The 20,216-nt window shown below is 34.3% G+C and overlaps 1 long non-coding RNA gene across 1 annotated transcript in view; it reads left to right on the top strand.

Moving 5' to 3' along the window:
- The window catches only part of LOC117975786 (uncharacterized), a 121,594-nt gene that overhangs the window by 34,164 nt on the left and 67,214 nt on the right, over window positions 1-20,216 (top strand). The window contains exons 3-4 of the long non-coding RNA XR_008620824.2: window positions 1,165-1,319; window positions 1,470-1,546. This is a non-coding gene — a long non-coding RNA (uncharacterized LOC117975786). The remainder of the gene's footprint in view (window positions 1-1,164; window positions 1,320-1,469; window positions 1,547-20,216) is intronic.

The following is a 20,216-nucleotide window of genomic DNA, read 5'->3' as shown; positions in this document are numbered from 1 at the left end:
CAGCATAGGTAGGCTCTCCAAATAATCATTATAGCCTAGAATAAAGTAAAAAAAACTATTTTTAAACTACCAGCATTTTAACCATTTATTTTCTGAATTCAGTCTATCAAGCAATTAGCTTAGATGGCTATAAAATTGTGTGAGCTTGTGCACCTATAAGTTTAGAGACACTTATGATTCACGATTAGTCTTGAAAATTTTTTATATAAAAATAGTCCCAGTAAATCACTAAGTCAAAATGGATGAACTGGTTCGATGTGTGTGTATGTGTATGTCTAGGTACACAGCTGTGTGTGTGTCTAGGTGTGTAGCTGTGTGTGTGTCCACACACATTTTGAAAATCAACAGGTTAGCAGAAACAGGATGACGAAGGAAGAATGAGAAAAAGAGATAGTTATAAAGAGTCACTGATAATAAGCAAAACATTCTTAGGATATGTGGGTGTATGTAATCAGTGGCCTTTTTGTACAAATACATCTTTTTTGACATATTAGCTTCCATCGACATCAACCGAAGCAGATTTCAGAATGTCAAGGAGAACTAGTGAGAAGTAAAAGTGACTGTAAAAGTAGTGGAAGTAGAAGCAATGAAGATGTAGAGAAGTTTGTGAAAGAAGTAAAATAGAGGTAGATGGTCATCACATTTAAATAAAGGTTAGTCATGCACTTTGAACAGACACTGGTTAAAGATATTTAGGAAAATAGAATGGATTTTAAATTTTAATTGGGGAAGCTGATTGTAAAGAAGAAGGAGTAAAAGCAAATACCAGAATGAAAACACTAGAGAGGGAAACTATTTCGTTACTGGTTTCAGCTATCTCCGAATGTGTGTTTAGGTTTCAACTTCAGCAGGAGACATCAAATTTATTCAGAAGAAGAGCTAAATTGATGATGGCATATCAATTCAAAAGCTATGCTTTTTGAAGCTTTTTGGGAAAGACATTCTCCTGTGTGCTGTCTTTTCACTCCCACTGGGCCACATAAGAATGGGCATGGAACCCTTCCTTACCAGTAGGTAAGGGGGCCCACACAGGAAGTACTGGGCTTATGGCCTTATGTGGGAATATCTTTTGCTGTTTCAGAATCAATGTGTAGTTCTTTGTTCTCCTTAAGTGGGTGTTTCAATAGTCCTCAGACATGTCCTCTCCCCACAATTTTTTTTCAGATACCATAGAGGAGAGGTCGAGGTCCTTCCACTGCAGCACCAAGTGGGGTATATAAAGCCACACTGCCCATGAGGGCTGTGGCGTGAGTCTGCTAGCCGTGAGAGACAGATGCATTACAAAGGGATGGATTTAGTGCACTCTTTCCTCTCTTACTGTGAGTAGATGCTGCACTTCTTGAACCCGGTGGGAGTGTGTGTTGTCTGTTCTCAGAGACCTTGAATCATACACAGTTTTTTGTCACCCGCTGGGTGGCATTTACCTCCTTTTAACATTGGCTACACTCATGTAATATTCTGTCCTGCAGCACAGCCTGAACAGCCAGTGAACGATGAAACAAAACTTCTTCCCAAGCCTCAATGAGGATTGTGCCATAGTTTGAAGGTAGGAGAATTTCAAGCCATTAATCGTCTGTGAATACTGAATGCCAGTGAGAATGGCTCCTTCAGGTCTATCAGCTTATTGCTGCTTCTGTGTTATTCTTAGGCCAAAGAACAATGGTCAATCCAGCAATCAACTCAGTTTGGCTGATTTGTGCCTTTAGTTCAACCTTCTCAGTTGGACCACACAGCCATTCTTCTCTTCAATTTCAGGGTCTTTCCTTCAGGAATTCTGTCAGGAATAAGCAGCAAGTTTCCTACTGCTCTGGGTCCTCCTTAGACCCTTCTTATTTCATGTTCAGAGGAATGAACTCCACATCCTGTCTTAAACTCCACCTTCCTTCTATTATTTTTTCATATTTGACATTGATACTCATTGAAACTAGAATCTGAATTATTACCACCAAAGATATTACCTTTTTTTTTGCACCGGAGAGCTTAATCTTTAAAATGTGCTGTGAGAGATGGGAATGGTATACTATCCTTCTAGTGTGGCAAAAGAAGAGAGAGTAACAAAATAATTATGTTCATATTAAGATTATTTGAATATAAATATTTTGCCAAATTTGTATTTAGGTGTCCATGTTATTTTTAATAATTGGATTGATATAAGTAGATCTTAAGAAATATAAAAAAAAACCGTTTTGTCAAATTGGAGTCAAGGAGGCATGGAAATTCTCTTCATTTGCAGTACTCCTAAATTTCTGCTTATTCTGTGGTTGAATTTATATCAACAAAGAGAATTGGAGATTAAGGCAATTAATCAGAAATTTTAATTAAAAAAGGAATGGAAAAAATAAGTAAAATTTCCTATAGAATTCTAGGGTTTGACATCTACACAGATATATTCATTAGGTAGAATAATAAGTCTTTTCTTTGCTCTTATGAAAATATTGTTCTCTAATTGTCAATGAGCATAAAGTAAAATGAAGATAGATTATACAAATATCCTTATTGATTAAAAGTTTAAAATTGCCAGTGCCCAAGAAATATGCCTGAATTCAAGGATATCTTATTGCAAAGAATATCTTACTGCAGTTTGTTTTTTTTCCTTACTGTAAATAAAGGGTCAACCAACAGCTAATAACTCACAACTGCATCTTTTCTTGTTAGAACATGTCGCCCAGCACTTTTTGATTAGATGTTCTCAGATAATAGCTGGGGCAGATTGACCAAAGGAGAGCAATTTTTTTTTAATCAGGATAACATAATGATTCCATCACAAACTTTAGAAAGGGCTATGGATATCACCAATTTTCTTTTTTTGTCTATTAATAGTGCTGTAATCTTTAGTGGAATTGAAGACATGACCTTCTGCAGGTTTCAATACAACTTTATAAAAGGCTGTAACAATGCCTTTAAAATCAAATCTATTAACTGTTCTACAGAGAAGCCAGTTTTCTAGTAACTTGGCCATAACTTAAAGACAGGGACCCTGAAAACACCAAGCATCTGCCTGCAATCTGAATTATCTCCCTGACTAGATTCAGTAATCTTGGCTCTTCCCTGCATTTAAGTCATTTTGTGTACATCAATTTCTTCACCTATGAAGGAAGAGAGTTGTCCAACATGTTCTGATGTTCTTTCAGTTCTGAGTTCTTTGGATAATTTGATTGGAGCCCAAGAGATGTCCTAAATCTGACTGGCATGCAGTAAATGTTTGTTGATTGTGAAAAAATATTTGACTTCCAAATGGGTTGTAAAATATCTCGTGTGGACATACTGCAGCAAGTTAACACTTATAATTTTGGGAGCAGAATAAATGTAATTAAGTCACAAATGCAAATGAATTCTCTGCTTATTTAATTCAAAGAGAAATAGTTGTCTAAAAACAATCTGACCCATATACTGGTTGAAAATAGTAAGCATTATTTTTTTATGAAGGGCCAAGTAAGTGGCTTACATATATTAAATGTAATAAATGTATTCAAAAAGATTTTCACCTAGTTGAACTGCATTTATACTTCATGAATATCACTAGCGTAATCATTACTTTAAAAACATATAGCTGGAGAAATAAGCATTTAGACAGGTAAGAAAACAGACTGAAGTTTTAAATTTTATTTTTAACAGTCATTCTAAAAGAATTATTTATCATTATATATTTGTATGACTGTTAAAAGTTGAAACAGAAAACATGGAAGTATGCTTTTAATTGATCATTGTTATATATAGAGAGTGAATTAAAAAATTTATGCATATAAAGTTACTAATAATTTTTTGAGCACATATAGTTTCCTACATACTTACCTATATCTATTCTTTAATCCTTGTAACAGCCCCATGAACTATCTACTATTATTATCATCATTCCTTCTCGCAGGTGAGGAAGCTGAGGTCTAGAGACGTTCATTAATTTGACTAAAGGCACACAGTCAATAAATGGTAGAGCCAAGGTTTGAACCCTGGCATTCTGGTTTTATGCTTTTAACCAGCTGCTTATTATTGGTATCTTATTGTGATGATTTTGGAAAACACTACTAATTTATTTGAAACGTATTAATAGTCTTTATTTATTTACAACTTTAATAAAGAAAAAGTTAACCTTTCCATATGTTCAAACAAGACGCATAATTTTCTCATTTATCATCCGCAGTTTCTATTTCTCTATGCTTTGTGAAATGAAAAGCTGTAATATCAAATTTTTATTTTGTTTTAATCATTTGTATGATTTGCTGGCCTTTGTGCTATTAAATAGAATGTATGAATGCTTTTTTAGCATTTAGTATTTAATATGTAGGGAACCCATTTCTAATGAATTGCCATGAGTTGAGAAATACTCTGTATGTACTCCCTGAAATTATAAGTAGCCAATACATGTCTCTATACATTCCTTTAGGAGGCCTTATTTTGTTCTGTTAGAATTATTTTAACTCAAAATATATTTTGTTTATAAATGATTGGGTCATCTGTTTTACTCAAGCAATTGACATTGAATCACATTAATATTACTTCATTTTTTATTCAGAGGTTTTAAACATCTTTCCCTTTTACTGTTTTTAAAAACTTAACACTGACAATTTTTATATCTTGTGATATAAAATATAATAAATTATAATCAAATCAAGCATAAGAATGAAATGAAAGGAAGAAAGTTGAAAAAAATCAGTCAAATGGTGTACAATGGTTTCTTCTTTAAGTAAGGGAAATAACAGCTTGTTTACAATGGAATCTATCTATTTCAAGACCTTTTAAGAATAATTTCTGTTGCAAAGTGAGAACATTTGAAGTTCCATTTGAAAAATGCAGTACTTCTGCCCTGGTGAAAATAGATAAGCTTCCGAGATTCTTCTTATGGAAAAGATAAGCCTGCTGCTACTACTGCTGCTGCTGCAGCTGCTGCAAAAAGGAAAAAAAAAGTCTTAAAAATGTGTTAGTAGACACATATTAGCAGGAGAACACATATTAGCAGTTCCCTAGGGCTGGAAAAACAAGCATCTGCCATTGATTTTGTACTCAACTGAACTTCAGAGAGTCACACTCTTACATTATTAGATGAGGAATTATGTGGGTTTTAGTGAATTCTTAATGAAACCTATATTTTAAAAATTAAAATATTTTGATTTGCTCAATCTTAAACTTAAGTTGTATCACGTTAGTCTTATCCAAACTCATTCAAAATGTATATGGGATTGTTTCATGAAATTTTGATTTTTTTTTTGAAAATTTTGCATTTCAGAGTTGTAAATATAGCTTATCTGAACTCTAGAAGTCATACTGTTCAGTGTTCCTGAAAGTAATGAAAAAAGTTATCTAGAATATGTACATATCAGTTAGAATGTTTGTGAAGCAAGTGATTGAAAATTTATTATCTTCCAGAGATGGCATCAAGGTGAGTTGATTCAGCAGCTTAACCTTGTCATCGAGCATTCCAGTTCTTTCAGCCTCTCTACTCTGCTGTCTGCAACAACAGTTTATACAAAGGCTGGTTTCTTTCTCATGTGAGATGGCTTTGTGTTTGCCCAGTGTGTGTGTGTGTGTGTGTGTGTGTGTGTGTGTATGTGGCAGGGAGGCTTCTCATGTGTATAGGTGAATTAAGTTGGAGTTATTTAGGAAAGGGAAGAGCAAAAAGGAAGAAAGAATACTGGGTAATCATCAATGCCCAACACAGGAAAGAGTGTAAGTAAATGAAACCTCTGTTTTTAATGATAAATTATGCATGTAGCATGTTCTAGTAAAGTTTGGCTCCACTGAACTTGTATTACTTTGTAAAATATTCAAAGTCATATTGAAAAAAATTCAAATGTTCTCTATTACTTCCCTTTTGGAATTCAGTTATGACTCCTTAACATAGAGGCTCTAAATTCTTAATTATATAGCTGTGAAATGGACTTTTACATGGATTGTAATTTTATACATTTGTGAGCTTTTATTGCATTCATTTCTTATGGCAGAGATTGCTCCTTATTCTCACGATCTTTATTTGGGCCATGGCTGTTCTGCATATAGACTACTTGGCAGCCTCCCTTAGAACTAGGTGTAGCCATATGATCAAGGTCTGTTCATGGGAATATAAACGAAAGTAATGTGTACAACTTCCAGCCAATGCTTTCAAAGGAAAGGTGTGACACTTTAGGGCTGGTAGAAAGAAACAACAATAAGGAGCCTAGATACCTGGTAAGTTTTAAACAGAAGACCTAGTGTATCAGCCTACATAATTATGTCTATCTTGTATAAGCCATTTTAAATTTAGGCTGAACTTATATCCTAATGCAGTAGATAACCAATATCAATAAATTATCTAGAAATAAAACATGATTTTCTGTTGTTTTTTGATTTTCTTTTAGATGAAATCTTGCTCTGTTGCCCAGTCTGGAGTGCAGTGGTACGAGCATAACTCACTGAAGTCTCAAACTTCTGGGCTCAACCAATCCTCCCGCTTAAACTCCCAAGTAGCTGGGACGACAGGTGCATGCCACTATGCATTGCTATTAAAAAAAAATTGTAGAGATGGGGTCTTACTATGTTGCCCAGGCTAGTCTTGAACTCCTGCCTCAAGCAATTTTTCCATCTTGGCCTCTGAAACGCTGGGATTACAGGTGTGAGACACCACAAGGCCTGATTTTTTTTTTTTTTTTTACTAGAAATTGGATTACAATCCTTCTGAGTACAATATAAAATACATTGCTTGTTGTTGAATAATTTTAGGAATGGAGTAGCATCATATGGAGCTTCCAACATTCTTATTTTGATTTTGTAGTTTTTTAATAAACACAGAAGACTTAACTGTTTTGAATGAATTTACCCATTGCAAGCAATTAACATCCAATCACTTTACTTAAAATAATCAAACCATTTGTGTATATATATACAGGATATATTTCTACTGTTTACTGTCTCAAAGCATTTTAACAAGCTATTGTGCTGGCAGAGTTAATTAGATCTGAAAACTGGTATAATAAAAATAATAAAAAACTGTAAGAATGCATTAAAATAGAACACCAAAATAATAGAACCTAAGGTTTCTAAAGTTGTATTTGACTAGTCAAATGTTCCTTAATAACTGGATGCATCAGAATACGTTGTTCATTATAATATTAAAGGCATGTAATGAAATGAAAATTGAAGCAATAGAGAATTCAGTATGCACAATTATTTTAAATTTAAAATCTTACCCATAATGAACATAGCTAAAAACATAAAAGACAAATGATAGAGAAATTAAAAGCAATTATCAAAGGAATTCTCAGCAGAAATTTCTGATTTAAATTAAAGCCTATGATTAAAAATCTCCTGCCTCTTTGTCCCTCTCCCCTCTTCCCACAATTCCTTACTGCCTCAGCACCTTGTAACTTACATTTCTTTTCTTTAAAGACAATCATACTATGCTTGATCTATGTGGCAGGAATGAACATATCAACTTCACATTTCATCAACTTCACATCTTTCTGGTTCCTGTCTCTGTAAGCCCTAATGCTTAACTTGTGAAAGAACAAAGATGGAAATACTATTGAGTAAGGTCCATGAAAAGTGGAATTATTTTTCACCTACCTAAATGTTAATTTTGTAAATAAAAAAGAAGACCATTTCAGATTTTTTTAAAATTGAGGCTTGAAATGGAGTACAGTATATTTTGGTGGCCAGGCCTGGATTGTGATTATCTAGGTACCCTAAGTAGCAAAAAGATTATGGTCCCTCATCCCCAGATAATAAATGTGATGCATTTATTTATTCAATCAAAATATGTTTTTGAATATTTGCTCAGGCACTCTTCTAGGCACTGAAGACACAATAGTTAACAAAATGACTTGTTCTTATTATTTTCATATTCCAATTATTTAAATCAGTACTAATGATAAAAGAAACATGTGGCAATTCAAAAAAAAAGTCGCATTTCAGTTGATAAATCCTTTTTGCTTTTTTGGGAAATATCAAATTATTTTTAAAAATTTCTGCTCTTCTTTTTGCTTCTACATTGTGCATGTACTTAAATTTCATATTGGCTATTAAACACTGACACCACTTATTTTCCAAGTATTTTTTGTTCATTTTTCAGATGCCACTGGTAATTAGTTATTTTTCTTTTATAGTAAAAAAGCTAGTATATTTGTTTACCCTTTTTGAAGAAATTGTAACTTCATAAGCTCTAAACTGAACAACTTGAACAAAAAACTAGGGAAACTTGATGTGGTTTTAAAAGTTAAAACCATTAATTGTGTTTTACTGGAGGATGCTGCCAATTAATTTTGTCTGAGATTCTTTATTCTTATGTTTATATAATACAGTGCGTACTTTAGAGGGACATATCCCAGATTTTTTTCAATGTAATATCTGATACATACAAAAGAATATATGTAATGTATGGTCAAATTATTAACCATAACAACAAAACAAACAACAAGAATGCAGCATATTAGCCTAAACACTACATCATTAACAATATTTTTATTTGAATTATTTAAAGAAAAAATAACCTTTTTTGTCGGAGACATTTTTCCAGGTTATACGACCCACCCCCAACTTTTTCTTTCTTTCTTTCTTTTCTTTTTCTTTCTTTTCTTTTCTTTTCTTTTTTTTTTTTTTGAGACAGGATCTCACTCTGTTGCCCAGGCTGGAGTGCACTTGCATGATCGTATCTCACTGCAACTTTGACCTCCCTGGCTCAAATGATCATCCCACCTCAGCCTCCCAAGTAGCTGGGACTACAGTAGCGTGCACTATGCCTGGCTAATGTTTTAAAATTTTTGCAAAATTTCTGGCTGTGTTGCCTCCTTATATTTTATCTGATGTCTATACAATATTAGACTAGGCTAGAGTGTTGCCTTAAGGAATATTTCATTTTCTACTTTTTAAAATGCTAAAAGTAAGTTTTATTCTGAAATAAGTCTGAGTGTATAGAAAAGTTGCAAGACCAGTATAAGTGATGTTTTATCTAAACCACTTAAAGTGAATTATCAATGCTATGCCCCATCATTCCCAAATACTTCATTCTGTAATCCTTACAAAGACATTCTTCTACCAACACAGTAATGAAAAAATTTTAAAAAACCATTGAAACATCACTATCATCTAATTTGTAGTTCCAATATTTTTGCCAATGTCAGTAACAAAAAGTTCAATGACAGATTGTATATTTCATTTAACTGTCACTTTAAAAAATTAAATAGTTTTGTTTTTAGAGTAGTTTTAGCTTCACAGCAAAATTGAACATAATGTACAGAATTATCAAGTACCTTCATCCTCCCCCAATAATCTCCTGTGCTACAACTGTTGAGATCCTGCAACACAGTGATGCGTTTGTTATAATCGATAAACCTGCATTGATACTCAAAGTCCATAGTTCATCTTAAAGTTCACTCTTGGTACTGCGAAATCTACGATATTTGACAAATGTATAATGACATGTGTCCACCTTTGTAATATCATACAGAATAGCTTCACCGCCCACAAAAATCTGTTCTCCATCTATTCCTCCTCCCCTCCCACCTAACCTCTGGCACCCACTGATCTTTTTACTGTCTCCACAGTTTTGGCTTGTCCAGAATGTTACTTAGTTTGAATTACATAGTACGTAGCCATTTCATAATGGCTTTTTTTCCCCTTAGTAATATGTATTTAAGTATCCTCCATGTCTTTTCATGGTTTGATAGCTCATTTCTTTTTAGTGTTGAATAATATTCCATTGTCTGCATGCACTCTAGTTTATATATTGATTCACTCGCTAAAGGACATCTTGATTGCCTCCTAGTTTTGTCAATTATGAATGAAGTGGCTGTAATCTGTGTTCAAGATTTCGTGTATACATGCATTTCCAACTCATTTGGATAGACACAAAGGAGTGCAATTGCTGAATCATATGGTAAGAGTATGTTTAATTTTGTGAGAAATTGCCAAGCTGTCTTCCAAAGTGGCTGCATGATTTCACATTCCCACCAGCAACAAATGAGAATTCCTGTAGCGCTTTGTTCTCACCAACTTTTGTGTTGTTGGTATTTTGGATTTTCACCATTCCAATAGATGTGTAGTGGTATCTCAGTGGTGTTTTAATTTGCAGTTCCCTAATAATGTATCATTTCATATGATTATTTTCCACCTATATCTTCTTTGGTGAGGTGTCTGTTCAGGTCTTTTGCCCATTTTTTAAAATTAGGTTTTTTGCTTTCTTACTATTGAGCTTTGGGTAACCGTCCTTTACCAAATAAGTCTTTTGCAAATATTTTCTCCCAGTCTGTGGCTTGTCATCTCACTCTGCTGACTTTGTCTTCTGCACAACAGATTCTTTTAATTTTAATGAGGTGCAGTTTATTTATTATTTTCTTCATAAAATCACACTTTTGATTTTGTATCTAAAAAATCATCACCACCCCCAAAGTCATCTGGATTTTCTTCTGTATTTTCTTCTAGGGTTTTATAGTTTCGCATTTTACAATTTAGGTCTGTGATCCATTTGGAATTAATTTTTGTAAAGAGTATAATGTCTGTGTTTAGATTTATTTGTTTTTAACATGTGAATGTCCAGTTTGTGCCCATACCATTTGTTTTAAACCTATATTTTTTTCATTGTATTACCTTTGCCTCTTTGTCAAAGATCAGTTGACTGTATTTATATGGGCCTATTTCTGGGCTTTCTATTCTATTCTCTTGGTCTGTTTGTCTCTTTTTTTTTCTAATACCATACTGTCTGGATCACAATAACTGTACAGTAAGTCTGGAAGTTAGGTAGTGTTAATCCTCCAGTTTTGTTTCTTTTTGTCTATATTGTGTTGGCTCTTCTGGAGCCTTTGTTTCTCCATATAAACCTTAGAATCAGTTTGTTGATATTCACGAAATACCTTTCTGGGATTTCAATTAAAACTGCATTTAATGTACAGATAATTTTGAGAACTGGCATCTTGACAATATTGATGCTTCTATTCATAAACATGCAACATCTCTCCATTTATTTAGTTCTCCTTTGATTTCTTTCATCAGAGATTTATAGTTTCCCTTTATATAGATCTTGTACAAACTTTGTTGGATTTACCAAAGAATTTCATTTTTTGGTGCTAATATAAATGATACTGCAATTCTAATTTCCAATTCCATTTGTTCATTGCTGGTATCATATGTTATTTTTTAATCTTCTTCAAACTCAGTCTCTCAGTCTTCCCTAGACTTTCATAACTTCTACATTTTGAAAATTTTATGTCAATTATTTAATAGAATATCTCTAAATTTAGGTTTGTCTCATTTTTCAATATAATTGGATTCAGGTTATGCATTTTTGATAGATTAGAGTGGTGCTGTGTTATTCTTATTGCACAGGTCTGTTGGGTTGAGTGGGGTGAGTTAAATCATTCCTTTTTGGCCTCTCATAATACTGAAATCAAGTGAAAGTTGGCCTGAGTCATCAGAAGACTTGTCTTGGCTGAATGTACAAGGTGCTCACTGACATATACAGATCTAAAGTTGAGTCGGACTGGTCTGACTGTTGGCTGAAAGCTCACCTGGGGCTGCCAGAGGTCTTCAACCATAGCCTCTCCACGTAACTTAAGCTTCTTATATCATGTGCCTAAATTCTGAGACAGAGGAATAGAGAAGAGAGAAAGGAAGAGCAAGAGAGAGAAGGGGAGTTCTGAGTGTCCATTCCAAGAAACTGAGGTGGAAACTGCAAGGCTTCTTATACCAGAGCATTACTTTTTGTACCAGAACATTACTTCCAGTGTATTCTGTCTGTAAAACAAGTTATATTTAGTTCACATCTTGATGTGAGAAATAGCATTGTGTACAGGGAAAAAGAACTTGATAGCTATTTTTGTAGACTATCTGATAAAGATGTTTCTGGGCTGAGTTAATAATGCTATGTTGGTTATTTATTTCTGATTTTCTAGTTCTGTCATTTCTTCTACATTTATTAGTTAGTCTTTGTGTCAGTTGGGGTTCCCTAGGGAAACAGAACCAATAGGATATATCTATATCTTTACCTATGTCCCATACAGATACACACACACACACACACACACATCCAATCCACACACGCATGTACATTCAATCTGTTGATAGCCTGACTAGAACAATAGGCAAAGGCAAGGGGAAATTCGTATCTCTACCTGACTGCTTCAGCTGAAATATCAATCAGTCTCTTCCTGCCCTACACTGGGACCAACATCATGAGCCCTATGGTTCCCAGAACTGTAACACTAGCTTTCCTCTTTCCTGGGTCTCCAGCTTTCAGACGGTAGAATCATGAGACTTCTCAGCCTCCTTAACCATGTGAGCCAATGCCTTATAACAAATATCCTACAAACATATGTATATAAATGTATACATACAAATATAATAATATCATACAAATATAGATATATATTTACATGTATACATGTAATTACATTTAAGAACATTTAAGGCTATTTACATGTAAAGAAAGGAAAAATAATGTAAATATTTGTTTTCATCTGAAATAAATGTCAGACACTGTCTTTGTTTAAAGTAATAGTCCTTTTAAACTTTGGGCAATGCTGCCAATTACATTAACTTACAATATTATTTCAATTGCATCACCAGAGTAAAATCTTAGAGTATTATTTTTATCTAATAAATTAATAACATCCACATGGCTTTATTGTGCTGTTATTTGAACTTAAAATATAATTCCAAAATTCATAGTTAATTTTAAGGTAGGCTAATTCTAAGCTGAAGCAATCAATAAATAATCTTTTGTTATTTGAAATTTATCTTCTTAGAAATTAAAATGAGTATTGACAGAAAAGCAGAAACACATGGTAACCATACAATAGTTTTTACTTATGTATTCTTGGCTACATGTAAATGTACTTGTTCTTCATTCAAATTATGATGGCAAAATCATTCCTGTGTAAGCAATATTTTAATATATGCTTTCTAAGTTTGATTAGATACATATTTTAGAATTAGGGAAATTTATTATGGCATATTTTTTTTTCTTTTTTTTGAGATGGAGTTTCGCTCTTGTTGCCCAGGCTGGAGTGCAATGGCATGATCTTGGTTCACCACAACCTCTGCCTCCTGAGTTCAAGCAATTCTCCTGCCTCAGCCTCCTGAGTAGCTGGGATTACAGGCATGCACCACCACGCCTGGCTAATTTCGTATTTTTAGTAGAGATGGGGTTTCTCTATGTTGGTGAGACTGGTCTCGAACTCCCGACCTCAGGTGATCCTCCCCCCTCGGCCTCCCAAAGTGCTGGGATTACAGGTGTGAGACACTGTGCCCGACCTATTATGGCATATATTAAGGAGTCCTTGGGAAGAGTAGCTCCAACCAGCTCCAGGGTTGGCTAATTAATTGCATCAAAAATATCAACAACCCAGACTCTTCCTCCCATTTAGTTCTCTCGTCTTTGGATGTAACTACATTTCTCAGATGTGTTTCCGTTAGAATGGCAGGATGGTTTCCACTGTTCCAAGTATCATATCTAGACATGACAATGCATTTTCGTTGGATTTTTTATTTAAGTCACCATTTTCAGATGTACTGTAATTTTATCTATACTCTCATATAAACCACAACCAAAGTCTAGATGTAGAATATTTTCATCAGTCCAAAGCGATTAACTTTGTTGTTAATCATTTTCCCAAAATATAAAGCCCTGGCAACTGCTATAATTTTGTCCCTATACTTTTCTTTCCCAGAATGTCATATAATGGAATCATGATGCATGTGGTCTTTTGTTTAGTTTGTATCTTTCGAGGATTCCATTTTTACATTATCAAATTTACCTGTATTTATGTCTCCTCTTTCATTGCTGCTGTTAGTAATTTGTCCTCTCGCTCTCTATTTTCTTCTCCCTCTAAAGAGTGGTTACGTCTTTATCAATTGTATCATTTTATTCAAAGATCATTTTTGGTTCATTTTTACATATTGTTTTATATATTCTACTTAACTGATTTCTGAGCATGTTGATAGTGTTCTCTTCTGCCTATGTTGAATTTAATTTGTTCTTATTTCATTGTTTTTATAAGGAGACACTTTGATTATTGATTTGGAATTCTTATTTTCTTATAAAATCATTTAACACTATAAAAACGTTCCCTAAACTTTCTCTTAACTTCATCACACAAATGTTGATATGTTGTATTTTCATTTCCATGTATTTAAAAATATTTTCTTTTTCTTGTGTTTTTATGGATTATTTCAAAATGCTATTTAATTTTCAAGTATTTGTGGATATTTAATGGTATACTTTTGTTATTTATCTTTATCTTAATTTTTGTGAATTTAGAACATATTTTGCATGTTTTCAATTCTATTAAATTTGTTAAGACTTGTTTTATAGTCCACAATATATTCTACCTTAGTAGAGTTCCATGTGCACTTGAACCTCAATTAAATCCAGGTTCCAATATTGTTGTTCCAGTCTTTTGTATCCTAGTTAATTTTCTGTCTGCTTATGTTATCTATCACTGAGAGAGGAGTTTTGTTTTTTTTTTTTTTTTTTTTTTTTTTGAGACGGAGTCTCTCTTTGTCCCCCAGGCTGCAGTGTAGTGGTGTGATCTCAGCGCTCACTGCAAGCTCCGCCTCCCGGGTTCACGCCATTCTCCTGCCTCAGCCTCCCAAGTAGTTGGGACTACAGGAGCCCGCCACCACGCCCGGCTAATTTTTTGTATTTTTAGTAGAGACGGGGTTTCACTGTGTTAGCCAGGATGGTCTCGATCTCCTGACCTCGTCATCCGCCCCCCTTGCCCTCCCAAAGTGCTGGGAATTACAGGCATGAGCCACCGCGCCCGGCCTAGAGAGGAGTATTGGTGTTTTCTCGTGGATGTTTTCTATTCTTTCAGTTCTACAGCCCTCTTTAAGAAAATAGCAAAGCTCTGCTTTGTGTGATACACTGTGAAATTTGTCATTTTTTTGTTGAATTAATCCCTTTATCATCATATAATGTCTGTATTTCTCCCCTAAAATATTATATGTTCAGAAGTCTACATTTCTGGTAAAATGTAGTAACTCATTTCATTTGGTAGTGTTTGCATGATATATATTTTCCATATTTTATTCATCTTTTGTATTTTTTAGTATCAATTGTGCATATATTGGCTCCGATCTTTATTATTTCTTTCCCTCCACTAATTTTGGGTTTGGTCTCTTCTTGTTTTTTTAGTTCCTTGAGGTGCATCGTTAGGTTGTTTGTTTGAAATCTTTCTAGTTTTTTGATGAAGACATTTATTGCTATAAACTTGCCTCATAGTACTCCTTTTGCTGTGTCTGAGGGCTTTCAGTATGTTATGTTTCTATTTTCATTTGTGTTAAGGTATTTTAAGAGTTCATGTTGTTCAATTTCCATGTATTTGTACAATTTTGAATGTTCCTCTTGTTATTGATTGTATTAGTCCATTCTCACTGCTACAAGGAAATACCTGCAACTGGGTAATTTATAAACAAAAGAAGTTGAATTGGTTCACCATTCCATGGTCTGTACAGGTAGCATGGCTGGGGAGGCCTTAGGAACCTTTCAATTACGGCAGAAGGCAGTGGTGAAGCAGGCACGTTTTCACATGGCTAGAGCAGGAGAGAGAGATAAGGGGAGGTGCTACTTTTAAAGAACCAGATCTCCTGAGAACTCATATCACTACCGTAAGAACAGCAAAGGGGAAATCCACCCCCATGATCCAATCACCTCCCGCCAGGCCCCTTCTCCAACATTGGGGATTACAATTTGACATGAGATTTGGGTGGGGACACAAATTCAAACCATATCATTGATGTTTAGTTTTATTGCATTGTGCTCAGATAAGATACTTGATATGATTTTGATTTTTAAATTTTTTTTGAGGCTTATTTTGTGTTTTAACATATGGTTAATCCTGGAGAATGCTGCATGCATCGATGAAAGAATGTGTATTCTATAGCTGTTGGGTGAAATGTTCTGTAATTGTCTGTTAGGTCCATTTGTTCTATGATGTAGTTTAAATATGATGTTTCTTTGTTGATTTTCTGTCTGGATGATCTGTCCAACCCTGAGAGTGGGATGGGGAAGTCCCCAACTATTATTGTTTGGGGTCATCTCTCCCTTTAGATCTAATAATATCCACTTTATATATATGGGCACTGTTGTATTGGGTGCATACACATTTACAATTGTTATATTTTCTTGCTGAATTGATCTCTTTTTTATATAATGTCTTTGTCTCTTTTTACAGCTTTTAACTTGAAATCTGTTTTGTTTGATATAAAAATGGCCACTCCTGCTGGTTTTTCGTTTACATTTACCTGGAAAATAATTTTCTAGTTGGGTCTCTTTCTGTTTTTGGAAGAAGAGCTACAATAATTTTATTGCATCTATATAGTATGCTATAATACCCTTCAGCTTTTAAAAAATGAGGAGCTGAAATGAAGGTACTAAATTAATGAAGGCACTTAAGGTACTGAATGAATCAAATGAATATATTGAAATGGAACAAAATTCCATGTATATTGTTAAACTACCTAAACATTGTGGGCAATATGCATAATGTTATATCACTTGTCTTAAAAAGAAATAAATAATATGCTTATTGATATGTTTGGGCTGTGTTCCCACCCAAATCTCGTCTTATTCCCATATGCCCATGTGTCATGGGAGGGACCTGGTGGGAGGTAATTGAATAATGGAGGAAGTTACCTCCATGCTGTTCTTGTGATATTGAGTGAGTTCTTACAGGATCTAATTTTTTAAAAAAATCCATTCAGCCAGTCTACATCTTTTAAAAAGGAAATTTAATTTATTTGCATTCAAAATTATTATTGGTAGATGAGGACTTACTTCTGTCATTTTATTGACTTTCTCTGGTTGTTTTATATATCATTTTTTCTTTTTTTCTTCACTTACTGTTAAGTTTTGTGGCTGAGTGGTTTCTGTAGTCATAAGTTTTGATTCCTTTCCGTTTCTTCTTTGTATATTAAGTATACCAGTGAGTTTTATAATTTCACATTTTTATTTTTATTATTTATTAAAATTTTAGATTTAGGGGGTACATGTGCAGATTTGTCATATGGATATATTGCATAATGCTGAGGTTTGGGCTTCAATGAAACCTGTCACCTAAATAGAGAACATTGTATCAAATAGGTAGTTTTCCAACCCTTGCCACTCTCTTTCCCTCCCCCATTTTGGAGCTCCCAGTGTCTCTTGTTGTCATCTTTATGTCCATGTGTACCCAGTGTTTAGTTCCCATTTATAAGTGAGAACATGCAGTGTTTGGTTTTCTGTTGCTGTGATAATTCACTTAGGATAATGGTCTCCAGCCACATCCATGTTGCTGCAGAGGACATGATTTTGTTCATAAAAATGGTTGCTTCGTATCACATGGTGTATATGTACCAAGTTTTTCTTATCAAATCTCCCTCTGTGGGCAACTAGGTTGATTCCATGTCTTTGCTATTACAAATAGGGCTGCTTTATCATGTTTTAAGATGGTGGTTATCATCTTTTCATTTCCAGATGTAAGACTCCCTTGAGCATTTCTTGTTAGACTGGTCTAGTGGTAATGAATTCCCTTAGTGTTTTTTTTTTTTTTTTTGTCTGTGAAAGATATATTTCTCCTTCATTTTTTGAAGTATAGTGTTGCTGGGCATGATATTCTTGTTTGACGATAGCTTTTTTTTTTTTCCAAGACGTTGACTGTATCATTTCATTCTTTCCTAGCCTGTAAGGTTTCTCCTGAAAAATCTATTGTTAGTCTAATATGAATTTCCTAATATGTGACTTAAGGCTTTTCTCTTGCTGCTTTTAAAATTTTCTCTTTGTCTTTGACTTTGACAATTTGGCTATAATGTATGTTGGAGAGGACCTGTTTTAGGTTCTGGGCGGTTCTTTGAGCTTCTTTACTTCATCACTGTACTGACACTTCGGATGTTTTCTGCTGTTATTTTATTAAATATGTTTTCCTCAACTTTTTCCTTCTCTTCACCTTCTGGAGTGCCCATAAAACAAATGTCTGTTTGCTTAATGATGTCTCATAAATTCTGTAAATCTTCTTCATTCTTTTTAATTTTTTCTTTGTCTACATGTGTTATTTCAAATGACCAATCTTCAAGTTCAGAAATTCTTTCTTGTGCTTGATCTAATCTGTTGTTGAATCTCTCAATAGATTTTTTTAATTTTAAATATTAAATTATTCAGCTCTAGGATTTCTGTTAGTTTTTAAAAAATGATATCTATCCCTTTGTTGAATCATCAAGTCATGAATTGTTTTCCTGATTTCATTTATTTATATGTAGTCTCTTGTATCTCACTGAATTTTCTTAGACTGTTATTTTGAATTCTTTTTCTGGCATTTCAGGTATTTCCTTATGATTGGGATCTCTTACTGGAGAATTATTGTTTTCCTTTGAAGGTGATATATTTTCTTGCTTTTTCATGGTTGATGTGCGTATACAGTGGGTTAGCCAACTTGAGGTCTGGCTTGGAGCCATGGAGCTGTTACTCAGACTGAAAGCACAGGCACGCTGTTGTTCAGCCAGCATGTGTGCGTGCATGTTAGGAGCAGCCTTGTGGGACCACTTACAGGCCTGGTGAGAAACTGCAGGGCTGTTTCTCAGGCCCGAGACACAGAAACAAGGCTGCTCAGCTGGCCTGGTGGTAGGTCTCCTGGGGGCATCCGATGGGGCTATATTCTATGTGGCTGGAGTGCAGTGGCGCAATCTCGGCTCACTGCAAACTCCGCCTCCCGGGTTCATGCCATACTCCTGCCTCAGCCTCCCGAGTATCTGGGACTACAGGTGCCCGCCACCACGCCTGGCTAACTTTTTGTATTTTTAGTAGAGACGGGCTTTCATCGTGTTAGCCACGATGGTCTCGATCTCCTGACCTCGTATCTACCCACCTCGGCCTCCCAAAGTGCTGGGATTACTGGCGTGAGCCACGGCGCCCGGTCAAGGGGCAGAGTTTTAAGCCTAATCTTGCTGGACAGAGTTTTCCTGAGTTTCCAACATTGTGCTTACCTTATAGCCAACAGCAAATTCTGGTTTTCCAGTTTTTTGTTGAGAATTTTACATCTATGTTCACCAGGGATATTGGCCAACAGTTCTTTTGTGTGTGTGTTTGTGTGTCCTTGTCTAGTTTTGGCATTAGGGTAATTTTGGCCTTAAAAAATGAGTTTGGAAATATTTCCTTCCCTTCATTTTTTGGAGGAATTTGAGAAAAATTGGCATCAGTTATTCTTTAAGTTTTGGTAGAATTCAGCTGTGAAATCACCAGGTTCTGGGCTTGTTTTTATGAGTTTTTTTTTTTATTACCAATTCAATTACCTTACAAGTTTTTAGTCTCTTCAGATTTTTTATTTCTTCATAATTCAGTCTTCTTGGGTTGTATGTATCTAGGTATTTACCTATTTATTCTAGATGGTCCAATTCGTTGGTATATAGTTATGTATAGTAGTCTCTTATGATCCTTTGTTTCTCTGTGCTATCATTTATAATGTCTCTTTTTTCATGTCTGATCTTATTTATTTGGTCGCTTTTTTTTCTTAGTCTAGCTGAAAGTTGTTAATTTTATTTATCTTTTGAAAAAACATCTCTTTGTTTTGTTGATCTTTTCCATTGTTATTCTAGTTTCCATTTTATTTATCTCTGCTCTCATCCTTATTTCCTTCTGTCTATTAATTTTTGGCCTAATTTGTTCTTGTTTTTCTAGTTCCTTCAGGTGCAAGGTTAGAGTGTTTATTTGAGATCTTTCTTCTTTTTTTATGGAGATATGTATTGCTGTCAACTACTCACTTAGAACTTCTTTTGCTTCTTTTGCTGTATCTTATAGGGTGTGGTATGTTGTTTTCCCATTTTCACTTGTCTCAAGACATTCTAAAATTTCCATTTTATTTCTTCATTGACTCATTAGTTGTTTAGGAGCACGTTGTTTATTTTCCATGTATTGGTAAATTTTTCAAAGGTTTTCCTGTTACTGATTTCTTGTTTTATAGTACTGTGGTTAGAAAAGATATACTCTGCCTGTATATTTTTAAATAATTTGTCTTCTAGTTCACATTTTCTTTTTTCTGGTTGATCAATTTTGCTATTGGTGATCTCTGTTGCATTTTTTAATTTTGTTCATTGTATTTTTGACCTCTAATATGTTTAAAATTAATATTCTCTCAGTTAAATTTCTCGATCAATTTCTGAATTGTTTCTTTGTGTTTTCCTGACATTTGCAGAGCTTTTAAAACACAGCTATTTTGAATTCTTTGTCAGTAATTTCACTCATCTTCTTAATTTTAGGGTTAGTAACTACTGGTCCCTTATTTTTTCTG

This window comes from Pan paniscus, chromosome 15, assembly GCF_029289425.2.
Source record: "Pan paniscus chromosome 15, NHGRI_mPanPan1-v2.0_pri, whole genome shotgun sequence".
In the NCBI taxonomy this organism is placed as follows: domain Eukaryota; kingdom Metazoa; phylum Chordata; class Mammalia; order Primates; family Hominidae; genus Pan; species Pan paniscus.
This window is presented reverse-complemented; position numbering and strand designations above follow the sequence as displayed.